Raw genomic sequence first — 27,170 nt, 5'->3', positions numbered from 1 at the left:
TCATTTCTGCAAACTGCTGTGGGTAGAGAATAACAGGTAAAGCTTTTATCCACAGTCTGGCACACTCCTCCATCTGTATAACTGTGGTCTATGTAAATGTACATAATAAAAATACATAATGTGAATGTATGTATACTAAAAGTACAGACAGAATACATTAGCTTGGACAAATATAATGTACTATTCATAAGCAGCAATATTCATTCACACAGTAAGTGACAGTAGGAAACAGGAAATGCAATGCAATGACAGCTCTCCAGTTGAAAGACACCATTCCTAGACAACTTGAAGTATTCTCTTTCCTAGCCCTTGTAATGTCATGCCTAATGCATTCTGGTTCCTTTCAGCCTTCTGCAATCTACTGGCAAGAACTTTATTCCATTTTTATACAATGATGAGACTTGCCCTTGCTGGTATTTATAGCATACAGAGGAACCTGAGGTCGTTGTGAATCACTCAAGGTTTCTTCTTGGGTTTTTTGGTTTGTTTTTTTTCTAAAGATACGTGAGCTGCATCATCCAGCACAGATCATATGTGAAAGGAGTTCAACAATCTTGCGAAGTGGCTGCTGGACAATATGCTGCATCACATGCTAAAGGATTAAAAATAGGAAAGTGTCAAAGAGTAAAGGATGGAACAGCAAGTTCTCAAATAAAACACTGATTTTACAGGGCTTTTAACCCCTTACATTAAATTTCAGTCATTCAGTTGTATGGCCTCTGCATTGGAGCCATTAACAGTACCATTATGCCTTATGAAATCCCTGCCTGCCCACCCTGACTCCCCAGGAGACACACTGCGGTCTCTGCTGCAGGCAAGTCTTACCATGGGAGTCTGTGTCCTCACCACTGAACCTGCAGGATAATGCAAAGCAGCCTATACTACAGCAATGTACTCTAATGTACTGTACTATACAGTACCATAAAACTTCACTATAATGATAAACAGTTAGAAAAAAGCACTCATAATTTTAAAAAGTTTGTTGTAAAATAATAAAAGTTAAAGTTAATGAAAGGTTTTTGTTGCACAAGATTGACCTCAGCCTTCCAGGACTGAGACCACTTCAAAAAGGTGGTCCCCACAGGTTTTGGACACAGCCTGGTGTCACAGTTTAACCCCAGCCAGCAACTAAGCATTGCACAGACACTAGCTCACACCGCCCAAGATGGCTTGAGGGAGAGGATCGGAGAAGTGAGAAAACTCATGGGCTGAGATAAAAACAGTTTAATAGGTAAAGCAAAAGCCACGCCTGCAAGCAAAGCAAAACAAGGAATTCATTCACCACTTCCCATGGGCAGGCAGGTGCTCAGCCATCCCCAGCAAAGCAGAGCAATTACTCTGGAAGAAGAACAGATACTTCCCATCACTCTGAATATCCCACTCTTCCTTCTTCTTCCCCCAGGTTTTATTGCAGAACATGACATCATACAGTATGGAATAAACCTTTGGTCATTTGGGGCCAGCTGTCCTGGCTGCGTCGCCTCCCAGCTTCTTGCTCACCGCAACCTACTTGCTGGTGTGGTGGGGTGAGAAGCAGAAAAGGCCCTTGCTCTGGGTAAGCCCTGCTCAGTGATAGCTGAAATATCCCTGAATTATCAACGCTATTACCAACATAAATCCAAAACGTAGCCCCATACAAGCTACTATGAAGAAAATTAACTCTATCCCAGCCAAACCCAGTACACACAATATTTGATATTAACTGATATAGTTGGAAAGAAAGAAAAAAAAATCAACTTGGTATTGGTGCACTAACCCATCTTCAGCTGTGCATAAGCAAAAGTGATCTCTAAAGGGATATCTCATGTTGTTCCATGTCGAGCATTTAAGACAGGGAAGCATATCATTAAGGGAAGGGGGAAGGGGTGTGTTTTGTATGAGTCTACAACGTGTAGCACATAGCACTTGCATTAGTAAACTGGGAAGAAAGTGGATAGCAGACATGTCTGTTGTGCTGATGTAACCAGCTAATGAAACATCAATGTTTTGGGAAAAAGAAGAAAGATAAAAAAATTAATGGTTAAAAAAATAATAATCAACAGTAATGACATGAAATGCAATGCAGAATAAGAATACAATCTCCTATGGTCAATGTACATTGTCTCAAATTAACCTGATATTTCTGTTTGATGAAGAATTATTTGATTAAAGGGAGTTGACTAGAGGGATTACTTGCTCTGGAACCAAAATTACCTTCAATAATAACTTCAGTACAGAGAGGAAACTTACAACAGCTTTTGCCAATGACATAGTACTGGAAGATTTCATCAGTATGGGAGATAACTGGGTGTTTTACTTGCCCAATACACTTGTTTTAAAGTCACCCTGAATACAGGAGTAACAGCAACCATACTCTGCAGCATGCTCATACAAATTGATGCGCCCTGGAATAAGTTTCTGTTAGCTGTATCAACTGAAAAAAAAAAAAAAATAATGGATGTTTCTTTGAATTGCACTTACAGAATGAAGTCATGAGAAAAGTTAATGAAATTTTAGGTCATATCAAATGAAGTATCAGGATAATACTTGTAAGTGTTTATGCAATGGTAGAAAGAGTTGATGAGTTACAACTGAAATTTGAAATACTATCCATCAGTGGATGTTATTTCACACCAGAGTCTGAAGGTGATGAGAAAAGCTTGGTCAAGGAAGCAGAAAACTGTCAAACAAGTAGAAAATAGGTGATCAAGACACCTTCTACTGGAATTATCCCTTATGAGTCACCTAGCCAACACTACAACAGATTAGCAGGTGGAAATAATATGACAAGGCGTCATTAATGCTCTCCACAAGGTGAATGTTTCATGCAGCCACCCCTTCTTGTGGGCTGTAATCTCTGCCAACACCAAATCTCGCAGAATCAGCCACCACAGTCTATTTAGCCACAGAAGTGTGAAGTTATGACCAAAGCATGTAAAAGTGAACAAAGGTCACTCAAAATAACATTTCTCGGTTGCAAAATAACAACTCATAAAATTGAGTTTCCTTTTTTTAAGTTTCTAGGCAAAGAGAACAAAAGTGAAGACTCAGGATCCAAATGCTGAGGTTTACGCATTTGTGTTCTTCCCCACTGTCAGTGCTATCAAAGGAACATCTTTCTTATTAGTTCCCATAGTCATATCTGATGCTCTCTGAAGACTGACTATCTTCCTTAAGATACACCTGATACTTTTTAAAATAAGTAACAGGGTCTGTTTAGATTTCTCACAAGTTCTGACATGCATGTAAGAGGGTGGATTTCACAAGCAGACCAGAGAGGGCTGACACAGGAATTGCTAAAGGAAAAGGGCTAGATCTCACATATTGTTGAAAATCACAGTGCAAGCCTTCCTAATACATTTTATATTTCATGGATTACATGGATTGCTCCCCTCTTCTGAAGCCTGAGCTGAATAGAAAATACTCAAATGTTCTTCTGCTCTGAAAAAAACCCCACGCTTTCCTCAGCTCCTCTGGTCTACATTTGTTCCTGCATATACAAATTTAAAGTCATAATGTCTTCCTTCATTTCTGCTCTGAATACATTTTTTCTTCTATTAGTATGATAAATTCAATTTATTTCTGGGAGAGAGAGCACAAATGTAGTGGGTCTAGCCTCTTGTCAACAGAACTGTTCACAGGGATTCCATGATGGAGACAATTCTGTCCCCAGTTACCTTAGTGCAATCTGTTCAATAAAGAAAGAGTAAAGGCAATGAAGTTACCTATGTATAACTGAGAAGACTACATGATCTATGTATTATCTATATGACTATATGAGATATATATATATATGTATATATGTGTATGTGTGTGTATGTGTATATATATATCTCAGAAATAATATATATGCCAGAAATATTACAGCTTGCTGTGTCCACAAGAAATATTCTTCAAGCAAACTCAAACTGGACTTGTTCAGGAAAAAAAGATTCTGAGATTATTATATTTGCAGATTCTTTAGAGCAGGATTATGTTTGAGCATGGGAATAACAGCTTTGGAAAAAACAAGGTAGTACATTTTTGATTACCCCAACATACTAGGCACTAGCAGGCAATGCACTCAGCTACATTAAGATGTAGCTGAACAAGATGAACAGTAAATGCTATCTGTATCTCCACCACTGTGTCTTTTGATGGGGAATGTCACACACGTTATTCTGTACCTAATGTTTTCACTTCCTGAGTGATTTTTCTTTCATTCTGTTATTTGTGTGAGGGAGTAATTTTTGGGGGAAAAAAGGCTAAGCAAAAGCAGCTACTCCCAGAAGCCTCAAAAATGAGCTCTAAAGTAGACCTTGAATTCACAGAGGTTTTGGCTCTGACATCTTCACTAGGCTTAGTGCAAAGCTATTAAGAAAACAGCAAGATGTTCAGAAAACTCCCAAAGTGTACCAGTCTGCTGGGATACCTCTGGGAATGAGCACTGCCCCAACTGAAGTCTGAGGCATCTCAGTCAGCTAGCAGACTCATATTTAGACTACACAGACTTCCTAAATGATCAAATATCTTTTTGTTAGAATGTGTGCTTTACATCCCATGATAATAACATTCTATTCCCTCAATCCCACCTCTGCTTTACTGATTACATTCAATACAAATAATTATACCCTAAGGCTCTGTGCTTCTGTGGTGTCAAAGGTGCTTAATGATTTTATAGCTGGAAGGATTTCATGGGGGGTTAAGGTCGGTGCAATCATCTCTTCACTGTGAAATTTCCACAGGAGTTGTAGATCCTGTTGCAACATCCAAAGAAGTGTGAGATTTGAAGATCCAGTCGGTCATGAGAGGCAGGGCTGGGCACAGCCCAGGTATTGCCCAAAGTGTGGGGAATACCTACCCCAATCTGCAAGAAGTTGCTCTGAGAAGGCACGGAAGCAAAAATGAAAGCATCCTCACAAACCATACCCATTAAAAGTAAGCACACATTTCTTCTTAATGCAGCTTTACCTCTTGGGGCCCTCTTTCCAGGCCCAACTAATCATGATTGGGACCCACTGTATTGATCCAGGCATGTTTACTGTAGCTACATACAGATAACCTGCCTTTTATTTTCATCCCTTCAGCTCTTCCTCCACATAGAGTTTCTTTCCTTCATATTTTCCATCCGAGCATGACTGGGAATAGCACAATCGATGTGCTGTTTTCACCGGTCAGTATTTTCAATTGGCTCAGGCCTACCTTTAATGGCTCAGTTCATTCACCGCTGTCACCGTGTGTTAGCAGTTGTCTCATTTATGATTTATAGGCTCTGCCCTCACATATGCTCTGTTATTTATATATAGTTAGATGGTGCACACGTGTATAACATGTGTGTGAACATATACAGAGGTGTATATAAATGTAAATATATGTTACATACATTTCACGGGTGTATGTACACACATGATATACAAAATCTCAGATCCATACTGAAGGCAGCATTTTCTCAAGAGAACATTGAGGCAGAGTGGGCTGAGGAAAGGAGCCTTCCATCTCAAGACAGTAACAGGATAGCTGGGACTGTGGCTAACAGCAGTGCACAACATAAAAAGTCCATGTTTCCCACAACTTTCTCTCTCTGTGAAGAGCAAGCACTGGGTATCGTTATAGCTTGTTTTGTTTTACACAGTATTTCCAAGACACCCATTTTTTATGGCACTGGTTAGCACCAATCTGATCAGTGACTTTCAAGGGCAGCATTACCTAAGCTAAAACAATTCTTATTTGATTGGCAAATGTAAAATGACTTCAGTATTTTTCTTCCCTTTACTTTCCAGCTGAGGTGCTCTCTTGCAGTGTGTAACAAGTGTAGTCAAGTATGTGAGATATTCAGTGTTGCCACACATGAAGGACTCAAGACAGAAATGTGCTCTTTGGGCTGCCCAGCTCTGCAATGGTATTTGCTTCCCGTTTAGGGGCAGGCTGATCCTCTGAGGACTATCAGTGTATATATTCTTTTCTTATGTGAAATGATTTCACAATTCAGAGCCTCAGAACACGGTTGAGAAACAGAACCTGTGTTATCAAGTCAGATACACAAATAAGTTGTAACTTTGGAGTTTCAAAAACTGGGTTTTTTTTCTATAAGGCAGCATGTAACACATTAAGAACCAACAACTTTTGTGTAATGACGAAGAAAGCTAAACTTCTAGCACTCTGAATTTTCTCAAGAACAGCTATATAAAGATTCTTCACTAGGAATTGCCTGGGGGAAGATGGTAGTTTTGGCCTGACACATCTGTCATCTTGATTCAAAACTTCATTCAAGTGTTACCAAATTAAAAACCATATTGGGAAAGAGGCTGGAAAAGTATTAACTATGAACTCTGACAAAAACTACCCTTTCATTCTCAAGAAATCTGCCTAAATATCACATCTTTACATCATGAAATTTGATATTTTCGTTGACTAGAAATTGTTTTGTTGGCAAAAACATGCTGTTTTATTGATTTCTAACACCATTTCCCTATAACTAAAATCACAGTGTGGCTGTGTTTCATTTAATACAATGAAGTTTAAAAGTTCATCTGTTTGGCAGAATTGAATACTAAACTACTTGAATGTTTTTTCTTATTATATTAGCTGATTATAGCAGTGTTTGTTGGACAGGCTTCATCTTCACATGTAAACAATATTTTTAAAAAATAACAACAAATACAATCTAAACATATCTGCTTATCAACATAATAGCTGAATCTTCATCACAGCTTCAGAAATGCATGGCATAGTGTCCGAGCAGTCCAGTTTTTTTCCTTTATGAGAAAGTAAATATCCCTCCCACTCACAGATACCAGGCAGTGCTGAGGAACTAGGTGGTACACAAGTTACTCATTAATCATCACCAAGGTACTTGCTTTAGAAAGAAACATCTGAATGAAATGTAGAGGCTTCTGATGCAGAGGAGATCAGATGATGTTTGATGTGACCTTGTATTCTGTGACCCTATTCATCTTTAAGCATGATCTACTACACACTCCTTGTGCAGAGTTATTTCAAAATTAGTGAATTTCTTGCACAAAACTCATAAGAAAGAACTTTTTCTAGTTCCATGCTTCTTTAAAATTAGATTTTACTCAGGCAGTCATGTAATTTTTTAATCTTATTTGTCTTTAAAAGTTAGTTTCTTCTGTAGAAAGAAGCTACAACTGCTACTATGTGTTAGTACTATTATACAATCTTTGACTGCAGGATAGATTTAAGGTTTCCATCTCCCATTAATTGTGCATTTCCATACCTTATCTTCCCTAAGTTTTCTTAAAGCTCCTTGGATTTCTAGTATTTCCTTAAAAGATATTATCATTATAACTTTGCTGTAATATTATTTTTCTTTGAATTAGTGACATGTTAATTTACTCCAATTAAAGGTAGTTTTAGTATATGAGAAATACAGAAAAGATGTAGTCTGGAAATGAAGGGTGTGCTGGTTTTGGCTGGGATAGTGTTAATTTTCTTCATAGTAGCGTGTATGGAGCTATGTTTTGGATTTGTGCTGAAAACAAGGATGTTTTAGTTACTGCTGAGCAGGGCTTACCCAGAGCCAAGGCCTTTCCTGCTCCTCACCCCACCCCACCAGCAAGCAGGTTGGGGGGGGGGGGAGGCACAAGAAGCTGGGAGGGGACAAAGCTGGGACAGCTGGTCCCAACGGACCAGAGGGATATTCCATACTATATATGACGTTATGCTCAGCATGTATAGTCAGTGGAAGAAGGAGGAAGGCAGGGAATGTTCAAAGTGGATATGTTTGCCTTCCCAAGAAACCATTACAGGTGACGGAGCCCGGCTTTCCTGGAGATAGCTGAGCACCTGCCTGCCCATGGGAATTGGCAAATGAATTCCTTGGTTTACTTCATTTGCGTGCGCAGCTTTTGCTTTACTTATTACACTGTCTTTATCTTAACCCATGAGTTTTCTCACTTTTACGATTCTCTCCCCCATCCCACTGTGAGGACATGAGCGAGCATTTGTGTGGGACTTGGCTGCGGGCCAGGGTTAAACCATGGCAAAGGGAAATTACTAAATGCAAGAGAGACAGGGTACAGTACAATAAATAACATTTTATTAATTTATAAAGGAAGTAAATGACAGGAAGAGAGAAAACCTTCTTTAAACGGTTGCTTTTTTATCTTAAAAATGACAGAAATGACATTTCAGGTTCTCTAAAGTTGGTCCATAAAAGCCCCTGGTGTTTTTCCAAAATGAAAACCCAGAAGATTTCTCCAAAAAAGAATTTATAGGGTTCAAGTGTGGCTTACATTTCAATTTCAAATGTCCTCTTTTGTATGTGACTGATGTTTACTGATATAAGTAAAAATGATGTTCTCTAACCCAGTGCTGACTATAGTACAAAGAGACATGTTAGAAAACTCTGCAAGTCACAAGTGCTATGAAATATTCATTGGATACTTCAATGGGTGTTATTTTTTTCCACATGAGAGTGCTTTGCTTGTAGCTGATCTCCAGAGCTAGCAAAAAGGTATTTGCTAAGACTAACTTTTCCTTCTCTAGCATTACTTACTGAAATAAACAAAATCATTTGTAGTCTGTTAGCTTATATTTAATAGTGTTAGAATTTTTGCACACATATATTCTTGCACAATTAAGGCACAGTAGACACCACATGTCTGATAGAATCATATCTTATTACTAATTAATATTAGAAAGGATATGAGTCATTAAATAGATCCCAAATCCCATCTTTTTCATGCATATCTAACTGCAAAATATATATATCAAACCTTTGTGAGCCAGCGGTTGGCAGATAAAGCTGATAAGTCTTTGCTTTTCAGGACTAAAAACCAGACAACACTTTTTTTCTTTTTCTCCAGAACATCAGCTTTTATAACAGAGAGAGGTTGGAGAGGTTGAGTGTAATTACAATTTGCTATTATTTTACTAAAAAAACCGGCAAACCAATGCAACTGTATGAGCCAGGAGATATGTATATGCAACTCTTAAAAACCTGGTTTTCTGCTTTCAAAAGATTTCTGTAAATAGTGAAAAAAATCACATGTAGTTAAAACTGGCTAAATACCAGCTTCTGTTCTGAGTTTAGGAGTTAAATGACACATAGAAATAGTTAGACATGATAATGCAATCTACAGTATTTAGATTTTAATTTATTTTCTTCTCATTTGTACACAGGTTGTCTATATTTGGGGGCACAGTCAGCAGGGGAATTTTCCCAAGTAAGATATAGCTATAAATCAAAATGCTTCTCTTCCTTGTGTTAATATAGTGATTTACAGAATTTATTTTACATGATCTTAAATAATATCATACGAAAATGGTATGAACTGAGTTCAGTTTTCATTTGCTGACAATACAGGCTGTTCCAAGATCTTGCTTTTGAGATTTCTTATACTGTAATATCCAAACCAATGAACTTACCTAGATTCATAGGAATGTGTATTGTCCACAATAAATCTTTTGATGGTTTGTGGCTGAGCTTTAAGAGTTGGATGGTGATTGCAGCACCACACCCCAGAGAAGTAGAAGCATTTTATTATCCCATTGCTGGAGAAGATAATTTTTGCTAATGTGGAGGTGAGTAAATTTTCTGATTCACACCATGGATGACCCAACACATCGCTGAACACATTTGCACAAGACACTAGAAAGAACTCTATTTCATCTCCCTTACCGTTTACAAAATACAAATCATCAGCCCAAATGGACAACAGATTCCCTATACCTCTCTTTCTAGCTAGGCCATTAGTTGTCCTGAATTTAGCAAAAGAGTAACCTTGTGGGAGCTACAAATGTTGAGGTTTACACGAGAATATTTGAGTCAAAGTTACTACCTTGGACTTTCCTGAGAATAAAATTAACGCAGATTAAAACCAAACAAAATCAAAGTAACAGCTACAGCTAGGGAAAAAGAAAATATACATGAAAATAAGTCCTCCAAATTCTGATCAAATATTTAAACATCTGTTGTGTGGACTTAAACTTCAGTGTATAAGAAATTCACTGTGAAACACGCTAAGAAAATGGTCTGAGCTCCCAAAGAGAAAATTCTAAACTTAAAAGGAACAGCTCATTTTTGATAACGCTGCACCAATACACTATATCAGAGGCTGAGTATCTGCTCCTTTTAGAATAGTCATTGATGACCAGTGCAGAGTAAGACACAGTATTGAAAACTATAGTACCAATGAAAACAATAGAAAAGCTTCTGAACTTTCAAAATCCAACCTTTTTTTAAAAAAAAAAATCTCACCTAACTACCACAGTCCTTGAGTGTTAACAAGGTACCTAAAAGTCAAAAAAGATATAACCCATAATGCTATGCTCACATTATCACAAGATAAAGTTATTGTCAACCATGGCAATTAGAATGCCAGAAATATTTCTCCTTTAAAATTTCTTTCTAAATAAATTATATTATTGCTTGGTTTTCTTCTTAGTAGCTGTCTCTTGTATTTTGAAATATACTTTATGACTTCATTTGGCAATAGGAATGCAAAAAACTTTTTGACCAGCTGAATTCAATGTCATTTTCAAAACTAACGTTTGCAAAAGAGAAGATGAAAAAGGAAAAGCTGATTCCACTATAATATTGAAGACAAAACCATCCAAATTTATTCAGAATCATATCCAAACTTGGATGTCTTTAGTATACATGATAGTTTGGATTTTGTTTCAAGATTTACCAAATTAATATTCTTTTCAAAATTAGTAATCTGCCTATCTCCAAAGTTGTCATGCTTCTTATGAATTCATAAGATTTGCTTTCTTTCTATTTAGTCTTGTCAGGAGACCCAGTTAGAATCTGATGATGTGAACACCTATAATATGCTGACAATGTAGTAAGTGCAAGTGATGTTTAGGAAATCATACGACGAAAAGATTTAGGGCTTCATATTTTTTTAAAGAGTTCACTTGCATGAGACATGCCTCTGTAGGAACAAGAATATAGCTGTGGAAAGCAAATTAAAAGCATGCAGTATTCCAAAAAAGTTTATTTGCCTGCAAAAATTTCTTCTCCCTCCAATGGCTGTGTGAAAAGGACAGGCATATGTGTTTGGATGTTTCCACAAACTGGTATGTATGGAAAGGATAATATTTTTTTTCTCTCATTTTGCAAGAATTATCTTGTTTATGTCTGTATTTTCCCCCTACTTTTCTCATACCTGCTTATTCAAGTTTGGATTTTACATGGAACAATCATGGCAACTCTTCCTGTTTGTTCAATTTGTTTCCTGATAGCCTTGTTTACTGTTGTATGGCTTTTTTGGAATCCTTTTCTTTCCCATGTCCACATGGTTAGATTTTTAACATGAGTGAGAGGCAATTGATTATAAATAACAATGTCTACAATGTTTGTAAAATATTTTTTTCCATACTGAAGCATAGCTACTTGTGAACCGAGATGAAGCATTTTCTTATTAAGACTCTTTCAAGAACAGAAAATGAAGATGGCGATTTTGGTCAGGATCTGGCTGAATACATATTACTGACCACTCACCAAAAGGGTGTCAGGAATAGTTTGAATTTTAAAGCATAGCCAGACAGTCTTTTATATCCTCAGTGATTTTCCGAGTCACAGTTTCATTATCCATTGCCCCTTTCAACAACTGGAATATACAGTACAGATGTCTTGGGCCTATTTCCCAGTTTTCTTACATAGCTTAAATTCACAGTTACCCAGAAGCACATGAAGTGAGTGAAGCTCCTCTTTTGTAATTCAGCTTTTCAAAAGACTTATGACTGACATGAACAAACCGCCTTTGCAAAGCATTTCTAAGTATAACAGTACTTTACTTGACAAATAAAGCACAACCTCAGCATTACTAAATGCAATGTCCATTACTTTCAATTAACTTTTCTTTAGGACTCCCTGGAGATCCCACCCATGTTCAGTCATGAGTTTTCTTTATTCTGTATGACTCTGCACGCAGACAGCCCTCCTTCATTTTAAGCTATTGTGCCTCAGTTCCTATGCTTTTACAACCTTCCCTTTTTCTGTCAATCTCAGCAAATAGCAGCCAGACTACAATACCAAGGCAGTACCCTTTCATCTAACCAATTCTTCTTATGGGTTAGGTTCTGACAAACTCTCACAAAATAATTTGGTCAATCAAGCTCTCATATGCAGAATTTCTCCCCACAGCTTTTATAAACACAGTCTTTTTAGTGTGCTTTTTCAGCTCATTGCCCAGGTTCTGCTAACATTGTATCTTTACTGTTCTGTGTCCTTTTCTGTACCATTGTCAAATTTTACCCATTCAGATCTATTCAAAGGTTTCCTGTGAAGATCATCCTCTGAAACCACCTCTTTGACCATATCCCTCTCATTGAATCTTCCTCTATTGCCTTTTATGTCAACCATAAACTGCTTATCATTACTTTTAAGATATTTCCATTACTCCCAACCTATTCCTCTTCTATCATCTTCACTATTGAGATGTTCAGTCTAAGCTGCACATCCCACTTGCTTGTAATGAAAAATAACAAATCACAAGGACCAGATGGTATTCTCCCAAGAGCTTTAAAGGAACTCAAGGATGAAATAGCCAAGCTACTAACTGCAACATGTAATCTCTCATTTAAAACTCTGTTAGTGTCATAGGAATAGATGGTGGCCCACATGATAAAAAAATTTTAAAGAAGTCACGGGGAAGATCTTGGGAATTACACACCAGGAAGCGTTACGTGTATATCTGACAGACAAATAGCAATTAATCTAAAGAATAATTATAAGCTACATGACTAAATGTGATGCATAGAAGAAGAATCAATCTGGTTTCTGCACAGGGAAATAACTTCTCCCTAATTTATTGCAATGTCTTAAAAGAGACGCTAAGCACAGGGATGAGATAGATCTGATGGTGTTCAATAGACATTTCATAAAATCCTTCACTGATGTCTGATAAAGAAACTAAGGTACTCTTGGAATAAAAGTAAAAATACCTAACAAAAGTTAGAAAAGAAAAAGTAGGAAGCAGCTTACTAGCAGGAACCCACAGGAGTCTGTATTGCTCAGCATATTTGTAGCTGAGCCAGAAAAGACAGCAATGATACTGTTTTCCAAGCTGGTAAGGACAAAAGCTACTTAGTAAGAGCTGTATGAAAGCCTGAATAACGGGGTAAAATGGCAAATGAAGTTCGGTGCAGATAAACATAAAGTAATGTACACAGGAGAAAAAGTCCAGATCTTATGAAACAAGTTTGGAATTAGATTATTAGTAGTGAGAAGAAAAGTCTTGAATTTATAAAAGCTGTTTTCTGAAAATGTTGACTCAATACTTACTAGTCATTAAAAGGGAAACTAGAATACTAGCAGTCAGTCATTAAGAAAATGCACAGAGAACAAATGAAAAGTATCTTTATGCCTCTCCATAAATCTCTGTTCTGCTAGTAACTCTAAGCACTGTGCATATTTCTAGCTTCTCCATATTGCAAGAGGTATTCTAGAACTGGAAAAGTGGTACCAAAAAGTACCAAAGACTGTCAAAGTTACATACAAAGTGATTTTTATATAAGGACCTTTCAGCTATGGAAGATGGCTGCAAAATCTGGAAAGGCCTGACAGGGAATGTCTTTTCCAGGACAAGTAAGAGGCACAATAAATGATACTGGCATGTTTAAACCTAATTCAAGGTGGTGCTTCTTCCAGTATCGATGCTGTGGAAATATTGTGAGGGTTCAAAATTTGCAGGTGTTCAGACTGTCATTAGGCAAGTTGAAGAAAGAAAAATCATTCAAGGCATCCCCAGATAAGATCTCTGTTGGAAAATTCTTTCCCAGAGTCTGAGAGACTATTCATGGGAAGTTAATACTGTGCATTTGCTCTGTTCTTATAGGCATCCTTATTAACAACGTCAGGATAGTGGGCTCAGTGTGGTCATTCCTGCGTTATTAAATGTTCAGGAAAGACCTTTCTACATCATCCTACTCTTTGCCCTGGGGAGGATTTACCCACGACCCAAATGTGTGCTTTTCCACAAGTCCTACAAAAGAATTTGACAGACAAGCAGAGAGTTTATGTGCTGACCTTTGCCAATTATGAAAACTTGTTTCTTTGTTTTCTACTAACTTTTCTGTCTTGTCTTATGCTTAGATTGTGAGCCCTTTTCAGTAGCAGCATTTTCTGATCTGTGCTTGTGGAGCACGAAGCAACAAGAGACACTGGTTTCTGACTAGAGATCCTAAAGGTATGAAAATTGTGGTAGTTAATGTGATTAAGAATATCAGAAGTGGATTTTTAAATGTGTAAAATAGTTTAGTTTGGGATTTGCAGCTGTGTGGGATTTGTGGTTTCAAAACATGTAAGACTCATTGAAACAGGGGGAGAAGAATCTGAGCACCTACCTTCATGACGAACATACATTAATATTCTTTAAGGAACTTTTATTATGGACAAGACACCAAATCTTTCTTCAGTCAAAGGGATTTATGTATCTCAACTCTTTGCCAGCTTTACCTACACCAAGTATAACAAGGAAGAAACTTGAATAAAAAGAACTGAAAATATAATTTTCATTGAATGGTACTCCTGAACCAAAGCTGATGCAGTTGCTTTTATATTGCTTGCTCCATTAAATCCCAAGTCCTCTAAAAATGAGAGTTGAGAAAGCAGTTTCAGAGAAACTCCAAGCCATTTACATGGACTTACTGAAACAGAAAGGCTGCTGTTGATGTCTCCACAACAAAGATGTCATTGTCTACAATGCTGACCTGTCATGATTTGGATAGTGTTCATACACATATTTTGTTGTGTTTATGTGGCATCCTGAAGGGCACCTAATGGCATAAAATAAGCCAAAAATCCTGGGTCACTTTATTCAACAAAAATTAGATTGTTAAGGTGAAAGGCTTCTTTAACAACAACCAAACATTTATTTAGCTTCCAATTATTCATCTCAGAACTTGCTATATGCATAAGAATAGCAGGGGGAAATGCTGCTCTAGATGTTACTTCTTTCAGATTCTATTAAAACTGTAATAGCTTGCTTCCATTATACGTCTTCCTGTATATTTCAATCAACATGTCACTTAGCTGCTGCTCCTGAAGTGCACTTAATATTTTCATTAAAATCAATAAAGCCAAGAAATGACAAGGGTGCAGGTGGATGCAAGCAATTAAACTTCTCCTACATGTATTGTTAACTAGCAGTTGCAAAAAGAAATTTCATTCAACACCTGTCCCTTTCCTTTTGAATTGCAGCTAACAGAAATCCATTTAGCCAGCTTTTGTCTGCCTATTTTGCTGACAGATGATGTGAAGAAGTAGGCATTTATAGGGCCAGTAATTCAGAATTAATTTTCCCTTCAAAAGACTGATGTGGACAACTGAGTGTGGTAATGGTACCTGCTCAGAATTCAGAGGGTAAACAAGATAATTTGAGATGATGCATCAGAAATAAAAGCTCTTTAAAGGTTTACTCCTTACACGGCTCTCAAAGGCACACTCACTAGCACTTTTTATCCGCCTCAAATGAAAGTCAGGAGAATTAATCATTGAAGTATTAGCCTGATGTACTTTTGTGTCGGGTAGGACTGAAAAGGAAGCAAATAAAATAATAGAGGTTTGTGCCCCACCCCAATATGAAAAATACATGATAGTGAAAGACAGCACCTAAGCCACACACTGATTGTGTATCAATCATATTTTCAGAACATGCTGCAAATTAAAGAGAGCTGCTGGCTGTACATGGGCTTCTTATTTGTAGTAAAGAGATATCATCATATCTTCAATCATTCAGCAACATCTTTTTATCCTTTCACCTGTGCAGCATTAACCAGGGTGGACCTCATTACTAGGAGAAAAGTGCAGTGTGGAAAGCACCATTGCTTACGCAGAGCCAAATGCAGTGGTTCATTCTGTAAATGTGCACAGGTTTATGTGGGAACTGGAGGCTGCAGGTCTGCACTCACTGCTCCAGATGTGCTCTTAAGGTTGTCTCCACACACGTGCACATGAAGAAACAAGGCAGGATCTAAAAAGTTTTGAGCACATTGAACATAATGGTAGATTTGCCCAGGTATTTCCTCTCCCTATACTTTAAGTACATATGCATGCATTAACGTTTCAAGACAACTGTTCAAAAAGAAAGGGAACCTTCTCAGCAACTTCTGCTGCTGTAAAGGGAGCTAAACTTGAGGTCTTTCTTTTTAAAGACTTTTAAAGCCATGTAGCCAGCTCTCTATTACTACAGACACACAAACTTGGAATTAGCTATCGCTATTGATTTCTGGCTCTCTAACCTCTGGATGTGGTTCTAGATGAAGTAATGGGACTATTCATGGGACAGCTGCCAGACTAGGCTGTAGTTGGAGTCTGATGCCTCATAACATTTCTTTCATCTCTCTCTGACATTCAATCCTACTCTGCCACTCAATCTCATTATTATCAGTTGGTTGTTTCTGTCCTCTAGCAGTTTACTCTGCACTCTAAAAGCTACTGTCTACAAAATATATGGAGGTATTTAGTACCTAAGTAGTATTCGCTGTTACTGCACTCTATAAGAGCCCAGGAAAGGAGTTGACTAATCTTCAATACAACCTATGATTCAGTCGTGGTCATCTTATATATGAGGGATTTCTGGGACTCAGACTCTTGTACGAAAATATTAAGAGCAGTCCAGGGTTAGCCTTCTCAAAAAAACTCAGCTGCTTTTGTGTCTGCCATGCATAGTCAAGCCTTTCAAGGGAAGACCCCCTGCTCTTCAGGTCTGCAGCAAAGTATAGTGTTGGCAAGTTGCCAGATCTAGAAAGTTTGCAGATGTGGAGACTGGGTGAATGTCATGTCCAGCATGCTCTCTTTCCTTTCTTCCTGAGCACCCTGAAGCTCAGGTGTGCCTAGAACGGGCAGCCAGTGGGCACGAACAGTGGCTCCCAAGGACTACAGCAGGGCTGTGCCTCATCACCAGCCCAGCAGAGCAGCTGCTTACTGTAGCTACAATGGTAACTCCGGAACCATTGGGTGCACTCCTCTTATGTGTCAGACACTCTGCTCATGGCTGTGCTTTATGACAGTGCAGCTCTCCATCTTAGCAGGGTGCCCTTTCCCCAACTCCATCAGACAAGAAATACGTGCTGAAGTGTTTCTCTTTGTTTTTTTACTTCTCCTCCAGTCATGGTAGTTTCCCTTGTTATGTCTGATCTTAAATTAAGACCCAGTCCTCCGAAGACTTGTAGACTGTTTTCTGTAAAGCTTATTAGAAGTTGTGCAGTGAGGTGTGCAAGCACATAATTTTAAACTTGTACCAATACCTGTGCAGGATCAGAGCCTTCATTTGCAAATCCTTTGCTGTGCAATTCATGTGTTTTATTTAGTTGAGAAAAACTTCAGTACATTCCAAGATATGTTAAAATAGTAATGCTTTTATAACCAACTTTAACAGAATACCTACTATCCCCTCTCATTTTTTCCTGGAAAAGAATAACCCTTACACATTGGTTAGTTGAAATATATCACATGAATTCATGCTAGAGGGTAGCATAATTATCATATGTGATGGCCTAGGCTGTCTCTAGCTACAATGTTCCATGTAATACACACTCATTCATCATTCATATGGGGTTTATTTCAGATTTACATTGACAAGACTGAGATCAGAATCTGGCCCGGTCTGTGTATGAGGGTCAGGTGATACAGAGTTGCTATGGTAATGGCTTTTATTCCTTTTGAATAGCAGGGTAACTATTTCAGATAAATCCTGTATCTTCTGGCATCAAATTAAATCTGTTCCTGTCATGTTCCTCACTGACTTGTTGAACTTAAAAGCAGAAAAGCTTACTCTGCAAAATAGACCTACTTTATTAAACCTGATCTTACTGTTGTATGTGGTAATACTTATCTTGTGGCTATCCACAGTTTTGCTGTTCTGTGTTTTTGAAGAGAAGTCTATGTGCATAGATTGCTAGCATGACCCCAAAGTAAATTTGGATCTCACCAGTATCAGAAATTTATCAGCTATTTGTTTTCACAGTACTGCTAACACTTAGGTCTGTGGATTGTTTATTCATCATCATAGCCATGAAGTTGTCCTCCTAAAAGTGGTTAAGTGCAGAGAATTGATGAGCACTGAGCTGCAATCTGACATTGGACCTGAATTATACCTTTAGAGACAGAAAGAATGAAAGGTGAAAAGCAATTGAATTGAACATTTGATCCAGCAATAATCAAAACAAAATACATTTTGTCACTTGTGAATGACAACGTAAGAAATTGGTTGGCAAAAAAGAGAGGATGGTAAAAAACAAAAATACATAAAAAGTTTACAAACCTAGATGGAAGAATGACGTATTTGAATATGCAGAATATTTTCTCATACCCCGTGTTTTGTAAATTCTAGACAAATCAGGGATTTCTTAACATGCAAATGAGATGGCCCAATGTACTTCAGGCTTTTAAGCTTGATCTGAGGAGTTCCTTCTCCACAAAAGTGTTCACACAACAAAATCTAGTACAGCATCTGAAGTCAAACTATCAGCACAGCTGTATACTGCCTCCATTTTCTTGCTGTACATGGCGTGTCTGCTGTTAGTGCCTGGATTTTCCCACTAATTTATTCACTTCATACACTTGTCCTGTAGCACTGAGCACTTTTTAGTAAATTGTCCCCCATGCCGATAGTTCTGTAACAGTGAGTTCACAACACAAAGACATCTATTTATTCTGATCTTACTCTGAGAACAGGCATAGAATGGTGCTTTCAGTTGCGGATGAAAAAATATGAGTTGTGACATACAACAAACATTTGGTTATTTTTTTTTTCTGAAGCCTGTTGCAACAAACCATTTTTAATGTATTTTTTTACTCTTTGATATTTTTAATCCTGCCTGCATGTTAAGCGACAAAATTTACTTTTCTGGTTTTAATTCTTCTTGTGTTCACTATTCTCTGCTCAAGACTCAGGAGACTTATTTTTTGTCTTTGTAACAATAGTGTTTCATAAATGTTTTTGCTAATGAAAGACACTTCTATTAGAAAGCATTTTTTCTTTCCCCCCCCCCGAAATATTTGTTCTGTATTTCCCTTTCTCAAAAACATTAGCTTTTTTAATTTAAAGTAAAAAAAAAATACATGTCCACATAAAAAATTTGCTTTGGTGCTGATCAGCACCAGGAAGCAATTTTCTCCTAGTCTGAATAATGAAATGTTCTATTCTGGACAAGACAGTGTGGGTAAAGATTATAATTTAAGCTAGTTCTTAGGAGTATGGAAAATCATATTAAGCCAAATTAACTGTACGGCCTGCTACTGATACTTGTTACTAAATACAACAATTGTGAAAATCTGGTAACTGTCTTATTTCAGAGAGATATTATATGTATGTTTTTATGCCAAAATAGATCAGAACATTCCCAGAATTGATGTACAGTCTAAATATGTTTGTCAAATTCACTTATGTCACTACAAGGAAATGCAACTCCAAGACTCAGGTGAAAGTTCAGCCCACACATGGCCCCAGTCTTCTGATTAAAAATATGCCCACCTTTCCTAAGAGCTGGTCCTATTATTTACATTAATAAATGCTTATTTAATCAGAATCATTATTTCAAATGCCCAGGAAATACCCACTAAATAAACCACTAAACTTTCTACTGGTAATAATAATGATTTCTCCTACTGCAGTTTATCGCGCATTCAAGTGGTAGAAGACAACATTCACATTTTCCTGTTTGCCAGAGACTCAGGAAATGGAGCGGTAAGATCATTGTAATTGCCCAGCAACATTATTTGTGAATACGCACCGAACAGCTAAGAAATAAGAAACGTCATGTCTGTGCAAAAGGGCATCATGCAAATAACAAAGTCAAGAAGTCTATGATTTTCTAAGCACTATAGCAGCAGTTACATTATCAGCTCTCTGCTTCTACAGTTCTCAGTACCTTACTGAATTTCAAGTACAGCCTGTGAGAAAATAGGATATTGGTTCTATATGCTTTTACAGATGATGCTTGCATGGATGAGCATGGATGTTTTTACTAGTTGCACTTCTACACAGTTCCCAATTTACTCATACAATATTTATTTATTTATGCAGGAAATGGTGGCATCGGACAACCTGACAAGGGGAACTGACCATGGATAGGGACTTGGGAGGTTCAGGCTGAGTATCAGGAAAAAACCAAACATTTCATTCAAAGGGTAGCAGAACACAGGAAAACTTCCTGTGGAAGCCATGGAATTTCAGAGGTTTTCCACATTCAGCTAGACAACACTATGACTGTCTTGATCTAGTGTTGGTGACAATCCTGCAGGAGTCTGGGCTGAAGACCATGTAGGTCTTTTCCAACCAGCATTTCGGTGATTCTGGGAAAAATTATACCAGAAAGAAAAGTACACAATTATTTTAACATTACAGTGTATTGCTATTTTCCTTTTCATCTTTTAACTTCACCTAATCTGAGGGAATAGCTGAAGTAAATACTAAAAAAAACTAAAATAAGAGAAATAGCTACTATTGCCTATAAACCCCATTAATGTGTAAAAGATGAAAAACATTTGCCAGCCTGTAGGACTGAATGCTGTGAGCAAACTAAAAGAAAGCCCAAGTAGAAAGTAGCTGAAGCTACAGGAAAACACATTTTTAAAAGGTATAATAAAACATATATAGACTAGAGTTTCTGGTTTATAGGTAAAACCATTGCACTGTTTGGTTAAAATAGTGATCTCCAGTGGGCAATAATGCTACTTAATGGTCCCTTTCTCAAGCCAGAAGGCAATTACTTCTTTCCCTCTGTAAACCTCAGCAAGAGTAATATGTGCATATATATTCCTATTTATAGATCAGAATTAATTTGCAACAGTACAACAAATCATACAGATATGGAAAAGATAGATACAAACAAATGAACAGATATAAATAACACAGTTATACCATATTGCCATAAATATCTTCCCTGAAAGAAGTAAATCACACTATAACATGCTCTTTTCCTCATGCCCAAAACACAAGGAAAATGCAAAAACCACTTCAGTTGTCTGTCCAGACATCCTTCCCTTGCCCTTGTAAAAAAAACTGCAGTATACTAGCAACATTACAAAATTATTTTGTCATCCAAAAGCATCTGGAAAACTTGCACGGAGATCTTTTTGAAAGTCTTCTTTAATGTTTTAAAGTGCTTTAGCAGCTGTCTTCTTCATGTTTATTTTGCAGCATTCACATTCCCTCCCATCAGCCTGTTTTCTCATTTGCTGAACAAAGCGCACTTGATCATACGGGTAACATTTCAGACATGTCTGGAACATCCAGCTCTAAAAACCCCATCCATAGGCCTGTTTTTCTCAACAGAATAAAAGTCTCTCTCTGCTTTAAGTTCTGAGGAGTTTTAACATATTTTATGTGTAGTATCAATAAACTCCATTTTTTTTTCATTTCCTGGAAATCTCCCAATGGGATAAATTACACATCCATGTTTGAAGTTGAGAGAGGTGTTCAGAAAAAGTGAGATTCATATCAGTTTGTACACAAAGTCTCAATGCATCAAGGAGAGATGGGGGTGGGGGGTGGGGAAGCAGACCTGCAATAGATAATGCTTCATCTAAATGAGATGACGATTTGCTCATAACCAAAAAGCAAGGTGCTGCTGAAGGTTTATTAGAGCATTTTATGAATAACCAGCCTACCCAAGTAGGTGTGGAAGACACTAGGCCTCCGAAACAGCTCACCTACTCTCTAAAAGATCTAGCAAAGCAGCACTAATAATAGCTCTTCCAAACAAATTCCACTTGCAACTCAACCATGGCACAACTGTATATATTGGAAATGGCATTTCTTTTAACACTCTCTCACACTTTACACTCCTTATACATTTATGTTCATGTATGTACAATGTTTCACAGTAACAGCCAAGCTATCAAAAGTCGCTGTGGCACAACCTGTAGAGTGGATGGTTCCAAACGTGATCCTCAAGTGATCTGAGAGGTTTCACTCTCCAGCAGAGCTCACACTCCCTGTGGAATTTCTCAAGTTTCTCAGGACAACTCCTTCCCTACCCCATAGGAATTTAAAATTACAGGTAGGACAACCATCCTATACAATCCTCTGTGTAAAGGCATATCACACTGATCTACCAGTGCTCACCACTAACCCTGAGTGTTCGTGACATGGAGGGGATAATCTCAGCCAGTTTCAATCTGCAGTGAAAGTCCTTTGAGCTTTCCTCAGGATATTGTCCTTGTGTGGTAACACCAGTGCTTCTCCCCAAACAAAACAGGAGGTTACCAAAATAAAAACTTGTTGCGGTTTTGGCGCTAAATTAGCAAGGCTTTTCTCCCCAGTACGCTGAACTACAAATAAATATATCAAGTTTTCCAGAAAAATGCCTTCAAAGTTTTGCTTAATTCCATTAGACAGTGTGAAACGATGTGTTCTAGCTGCACAGAATGGTAAACAGAATGGGAAGTGTTTCTGAGCATGCTGCAGATGGGGTAGGAAAATCAATAGTTTGTGAGGGAAAGCTTCCAGCAATATAGATTGTTTGAACTACTTACCATTATGTCAAATTCACTTTAGCATCAGCAAATAGACACACAGTAAGATGAATATTGAGAGAAGCACTATTTCTACTGTTTGCATTTAAAGGCCTAAAGTTGTATAGATTTTTATAATCAACTAAGTCTTTATAATTCAATAACAAGGCTTTTATTTAACCCTTAAACAGCTGATGGACCAAGTATTCTTTTTCTAATTTTAATCAGGCAGAAGCCCAGTAAAATTTTTAGACATACTTCTCTTTCCTTTATCCACTCTCATAAGTATTATTGATAATTTGTAGAACACGCCATTCTGTGGGAATCATTTTTGTCAAAAAACCTGAGGGAACCTGAAAAGAAAGTGTCATCTGAAAGCAGGTAAACATTCTCACCTTCAAAAAACCCCACCAAATACCATATGTGATTGCTAGTTTTCTTGAGGAAAACACATTTTCCTTTTAAAAAGATACATTCAACATGTGCTTAAAGTTAAATATGCACAAAGTGTTGAACACAGGTAGAATTAAGCATCCATTTCAAGTACTTTGTTGCAACAAAGGTTTGAAATAATAATTTAATTGATTTAACTTTGAAAGGCAGGTAGCATGGTTTCCAGTCAACTGGTCTACCAAAACTGAAACCACATTCTTCACATAAAGTTCACAACTGACCTCCATTTGCTTAAAATTAGGAAGTCCATTGCATATTATGATTTGCACGGGCTTGCATTAAAAAAAAGTGGTTGTTATAGTTACTCAACCTGACAAGCAAGACTAGTTTAATTTGCTGTTCTTGTCCAAGACATTGTTTATTACCTACTTTGTGTAGGAAGATAGAAAATATGAGATACAGAAGCACAAACAAAATTGGGGTTCTTGGAACTTAAATGAAAAGGGAACTGCATTTAAAACAATTGATTTAGCTACCAGGATATCTGCAAACTTCTCCTAGGCTTCTTTTATAAGCTTCCTAGTAAGAGCTCAGATTTGCCCAAACTATGAGGGAAAAGAAGGCCATTACTGCCTTGACAGTTCCTGGTTCTGCACTGTAAATATTCCAGCCAAAACATCTCAACTGGCTGACAGGCAGAGCCAAACAGATCACTTTCCCCAGATCCTTAGATTATAGACACCTAACTTGGTGGCTTTTACTCTCCTGAAATAATTTAGCTACCTATTCAAGCAGGATAGATAGCACCTTTGTTAAGCCTTTCTTATATCCGAGAAATCTTTCACACCTTCAGATGTACAACTTTCTTTGCTGGTCTTCTGCTTATGATGCTCAATATTTCATCAAGGAACCAGTTTCTGCAGTATACATGGTGATATTGGTAAAAGTCTCTGTTCATTAAGTCTTCTTCATGGATAGTCACTGAACTTACTAGTGTGAATTGTAAATATATATTTTATTAAATACATTTACGCTGCCTGTTTACACTAATGAAGATTAGTAGGAAAAGGTATACTTTGCACCAGAAACAAAATGTAATGATGGTCATTAATTTCTCTGGAGGCTCAAAGCTCAAACCAGTCCTCCAGCTTGCTCTAGCTGCAATGAGGTCATGGAGATTGACAGCTCTGCTGTGTTTGACAGGCAAAACTGTGGACTACCATCAGTGTTCCAGACTTAGCAACAAGCTTTTCTAAAGTGCAGACCTTACTGCAACAAGCAATGAATTAACCCAAGAACAGATTCTTCCTGATGGGATGAGTATGTATATTAAAGCTGTTACAGCAGTTATTCACCTGAGCACATGACTCCTGAAAGGTTCCCTCGATGCTAGCATAAAGGTGTCAAATAGGGCTGTAGAAAAAGAATTTATGGTTTTTAGACCCCTGAAGCTAATAGTGTGATATCAGGAGTTTCCCTTGTTCTGTAACACCACTGTTAGCACACTTGCTCTGTAATAAAACTCTGGGCTGTTCAGAGGTTTGTACTATGGTGTCAATAGCTGAGCTGAAGCAGCATGGAGAGCACAACGCTATCATGATAATAATAGACAGCTCTCCAGTCTAGTATAGCTTTTTTTTGCATCAACACTGATATTTATTCCTGAGCAGTCTCCATATCCATGTGGGAAATCACATTCATTCTGTCCGTAGTGAATGTGTTACATCTCACTCCTTGCCATTGCCCACCACCAAATCCTATCCCAGAGCACCCTGGAAGGATGTATAGAAGCCAAAGCCTGATATCAGAGTATGTTCATCTCTCTAGCAAGGTTGCTTTTCTCGACACTGTTCCAAGGATAAAAGCTGATTTCTCAGCCATGAACTCAGAAGTTACTCCCTGCAATGTATAGTTGGTGTCAGATTTCTGAAACAACTGTGACACACTCTAAGAGATATGTTAGTTTCACTCCACAACAACTTGAAGGAAAAAAAATTGCCTACAATAGTCTTAATGTATATTCCAAGATCCTTTGATTTACATTACATGAAATGAATTACTTTAAGAAGTGTCAGTGGCATTGCTGCATGCTGTTTCCCTTTCCAGTGCTCAAACATGAAGGACCTCAAACTTTTATCCTGTGTACTTGGTGGGAAGCTGCAGGGATGCTGAATGTATAGATCCACTGAAGCAGTCTATATTAGCAATGACACAGCAGTAAAAACAAGATCACTGGTGCTTGCAAACCTCAGAGCAAATAGTGGGAGTTCAAAGTGTGTGCCTTCAAAAATTCTACGGGTACCAGAGCAGCACCGAAAGCTCATTAACATTCAAATCATTCCCAGCCTCATTAGCTCACCCAGATGTTTCTATGACTGTCCCTTTAAAGAATTCCTGTCTAAATTTTATTTACATTTGTTCAGCAATATTGATGCTTAATGAATAAATGCAGTATGCTGTCGGTACTGATGACTAATTACATCTATGTATGAGCCTGAGAACCTGATTGAAAAATCTGCAGTAACTAAACTGGGTTTAAATAAACACTTTAGTGTAGTGCTTTAATTACACTTTAGTTTGTAATGTAATTTTTGGCTGTTTAAACTATGATTTAGTCTGAGCTAATTACAAATGATTTTCTACTCGGTAATTAATAATAACAAAATTGTAATTAGACAGCTGCTCTGGATCAGGGTGGCAGTTTGTGTTAACTGTCTCATGATAGACTGTCAGATAGACAAGAGCTGCATTTGGGGACTAGGACATACTGCACCTTCCAGTGTTTATTTTTCAGTCAGAGGAGCTGTTACAGTTGGGAAAACTCTAAAATGCTCCACATTTTTGAGGACTAAAGTTTGATATTTGCAGTGAGAACTTCCTGTGCTTCTGCTACTGCTGAAGGTGGGTAGTTCCATCTGTGGCTGATAGAGATGGCACATGTTCCTTTCTCTTGCCCAACAGGAAAAAAACCAAAACAAACAGCTTCAGGTTTTTTTGCATGTTACATGACTGCATCACCACAAAGTACCCTAACTCATGGCAAGAAGACCAGTAGCGTCAACAGCTTTTTATCGATCACCCACCTGAAAGCTACAAGAACTACGATAAAGCAAATGTAAGCTAGGGATGATATTTCCGTATTTCAGCATCTCAGTAAGTGTTCCATGCTCCAGAAGTGTTTGGTGACAAAACACCCTCTCTAATACCAGTATCCTTCCTTACTCCAAATACTGCAGACCCAGAGAATGGGATCAGTCATGCAACACTCCAGACAATACTGCTGTAATTCTACTGGTTTGCAAACTTCTTCCTCATTATTTATATTCAGCAGGCCATACATGATAAAACAGTGACTCTTCAGACATACAGTCAGATAACCATCTCAGCTGTCCTGTAATCACCAGGGATTGATTCCCGGAGCCTAAACAGGTTCCTGGAAAAGACCAAGCACACGCTGCTACTTCCCATCTCCATTTGGGGTTCCAGAGTTCTCTATTTCTGACACTGACTCTATTTAGTGCTCAGCTTGTGTTGCAAATGTTTTGCGTTCTGAAAATGCAGTAACATTTCCCCAATTTTAATCAAAAAAGCTTAAAAGCTTTTAGCAGATTGGCTTTGGGATACATTGTGTATCCTTTTATTCAAAGCAGGCTATAAAGTGCAAATTTGCCCAAAGCTGGAGCAAAATATAAAATCAATCACTCTATTTCTGCTAACAGCTGAGTTCTAAAACTCATTTGAACAGACCACCAATCATGTTTATACCACCTAATGAAATATAATAATTGAACACTGAATGATACACTAAAAAGAAAAAACCAACATTCACATGCCTTAGGATTAGAATCTGCTATAAGCTATGTGAGCACACAGACAATGTATAGCCAAAGTGAGACTTTCACAGGTTTGTTTCTATATATGTTTAAATACTCACAGATTTTGTACCACTGGAGCATCTTAAATACAAACTACTACTACCTCATTACTTACAGTAACCTCATGTCTAAATATATGTGAGTTACTAGCAAATTTGGTGCATCTCTAATTGAACAATCCACTTAAGGATTAACAAATTACCAGGAATATTTGCACCAAAATGTAACTATAAATCAGTCATATAAATAGGAACCTTAGTACCACTTCCAGTCTATAATTATGTAAGTAGTTTGAACAACATACTGTAGCTGATGTTTTACTTAAAATATTTATTTCAAAGCATGTTGCCTTCCACCAGAGAATAATCATCAATTTTACAATGTCTCCTATGAACCATTTACATGGGAAGAGATGAATGATTTTGTCTACGTCTAAAATCTAAACGCCCAGCCTGTCCTAACTTAAGGCAGGATAGTAAAATTGCAAAATAGAATAAAAAGACAAGTCTTTG

This window comes from Falco cherrug, chromosome Z (genome assembly GCF_023634085.1).
Source record: "Falco cherrug isolate bFalChe1 chromosome Z, bFalChe1.pri, whole genome shotgun sequence".
NCBI classification, from domain to species: Eukaryota; Metazoa; Chordata; class Aves; order Falconiformes; family Falconidae; genus Falco; species Falco cherrug.
Note: the sequence above shows the minus strand (reverse complement) of the source record.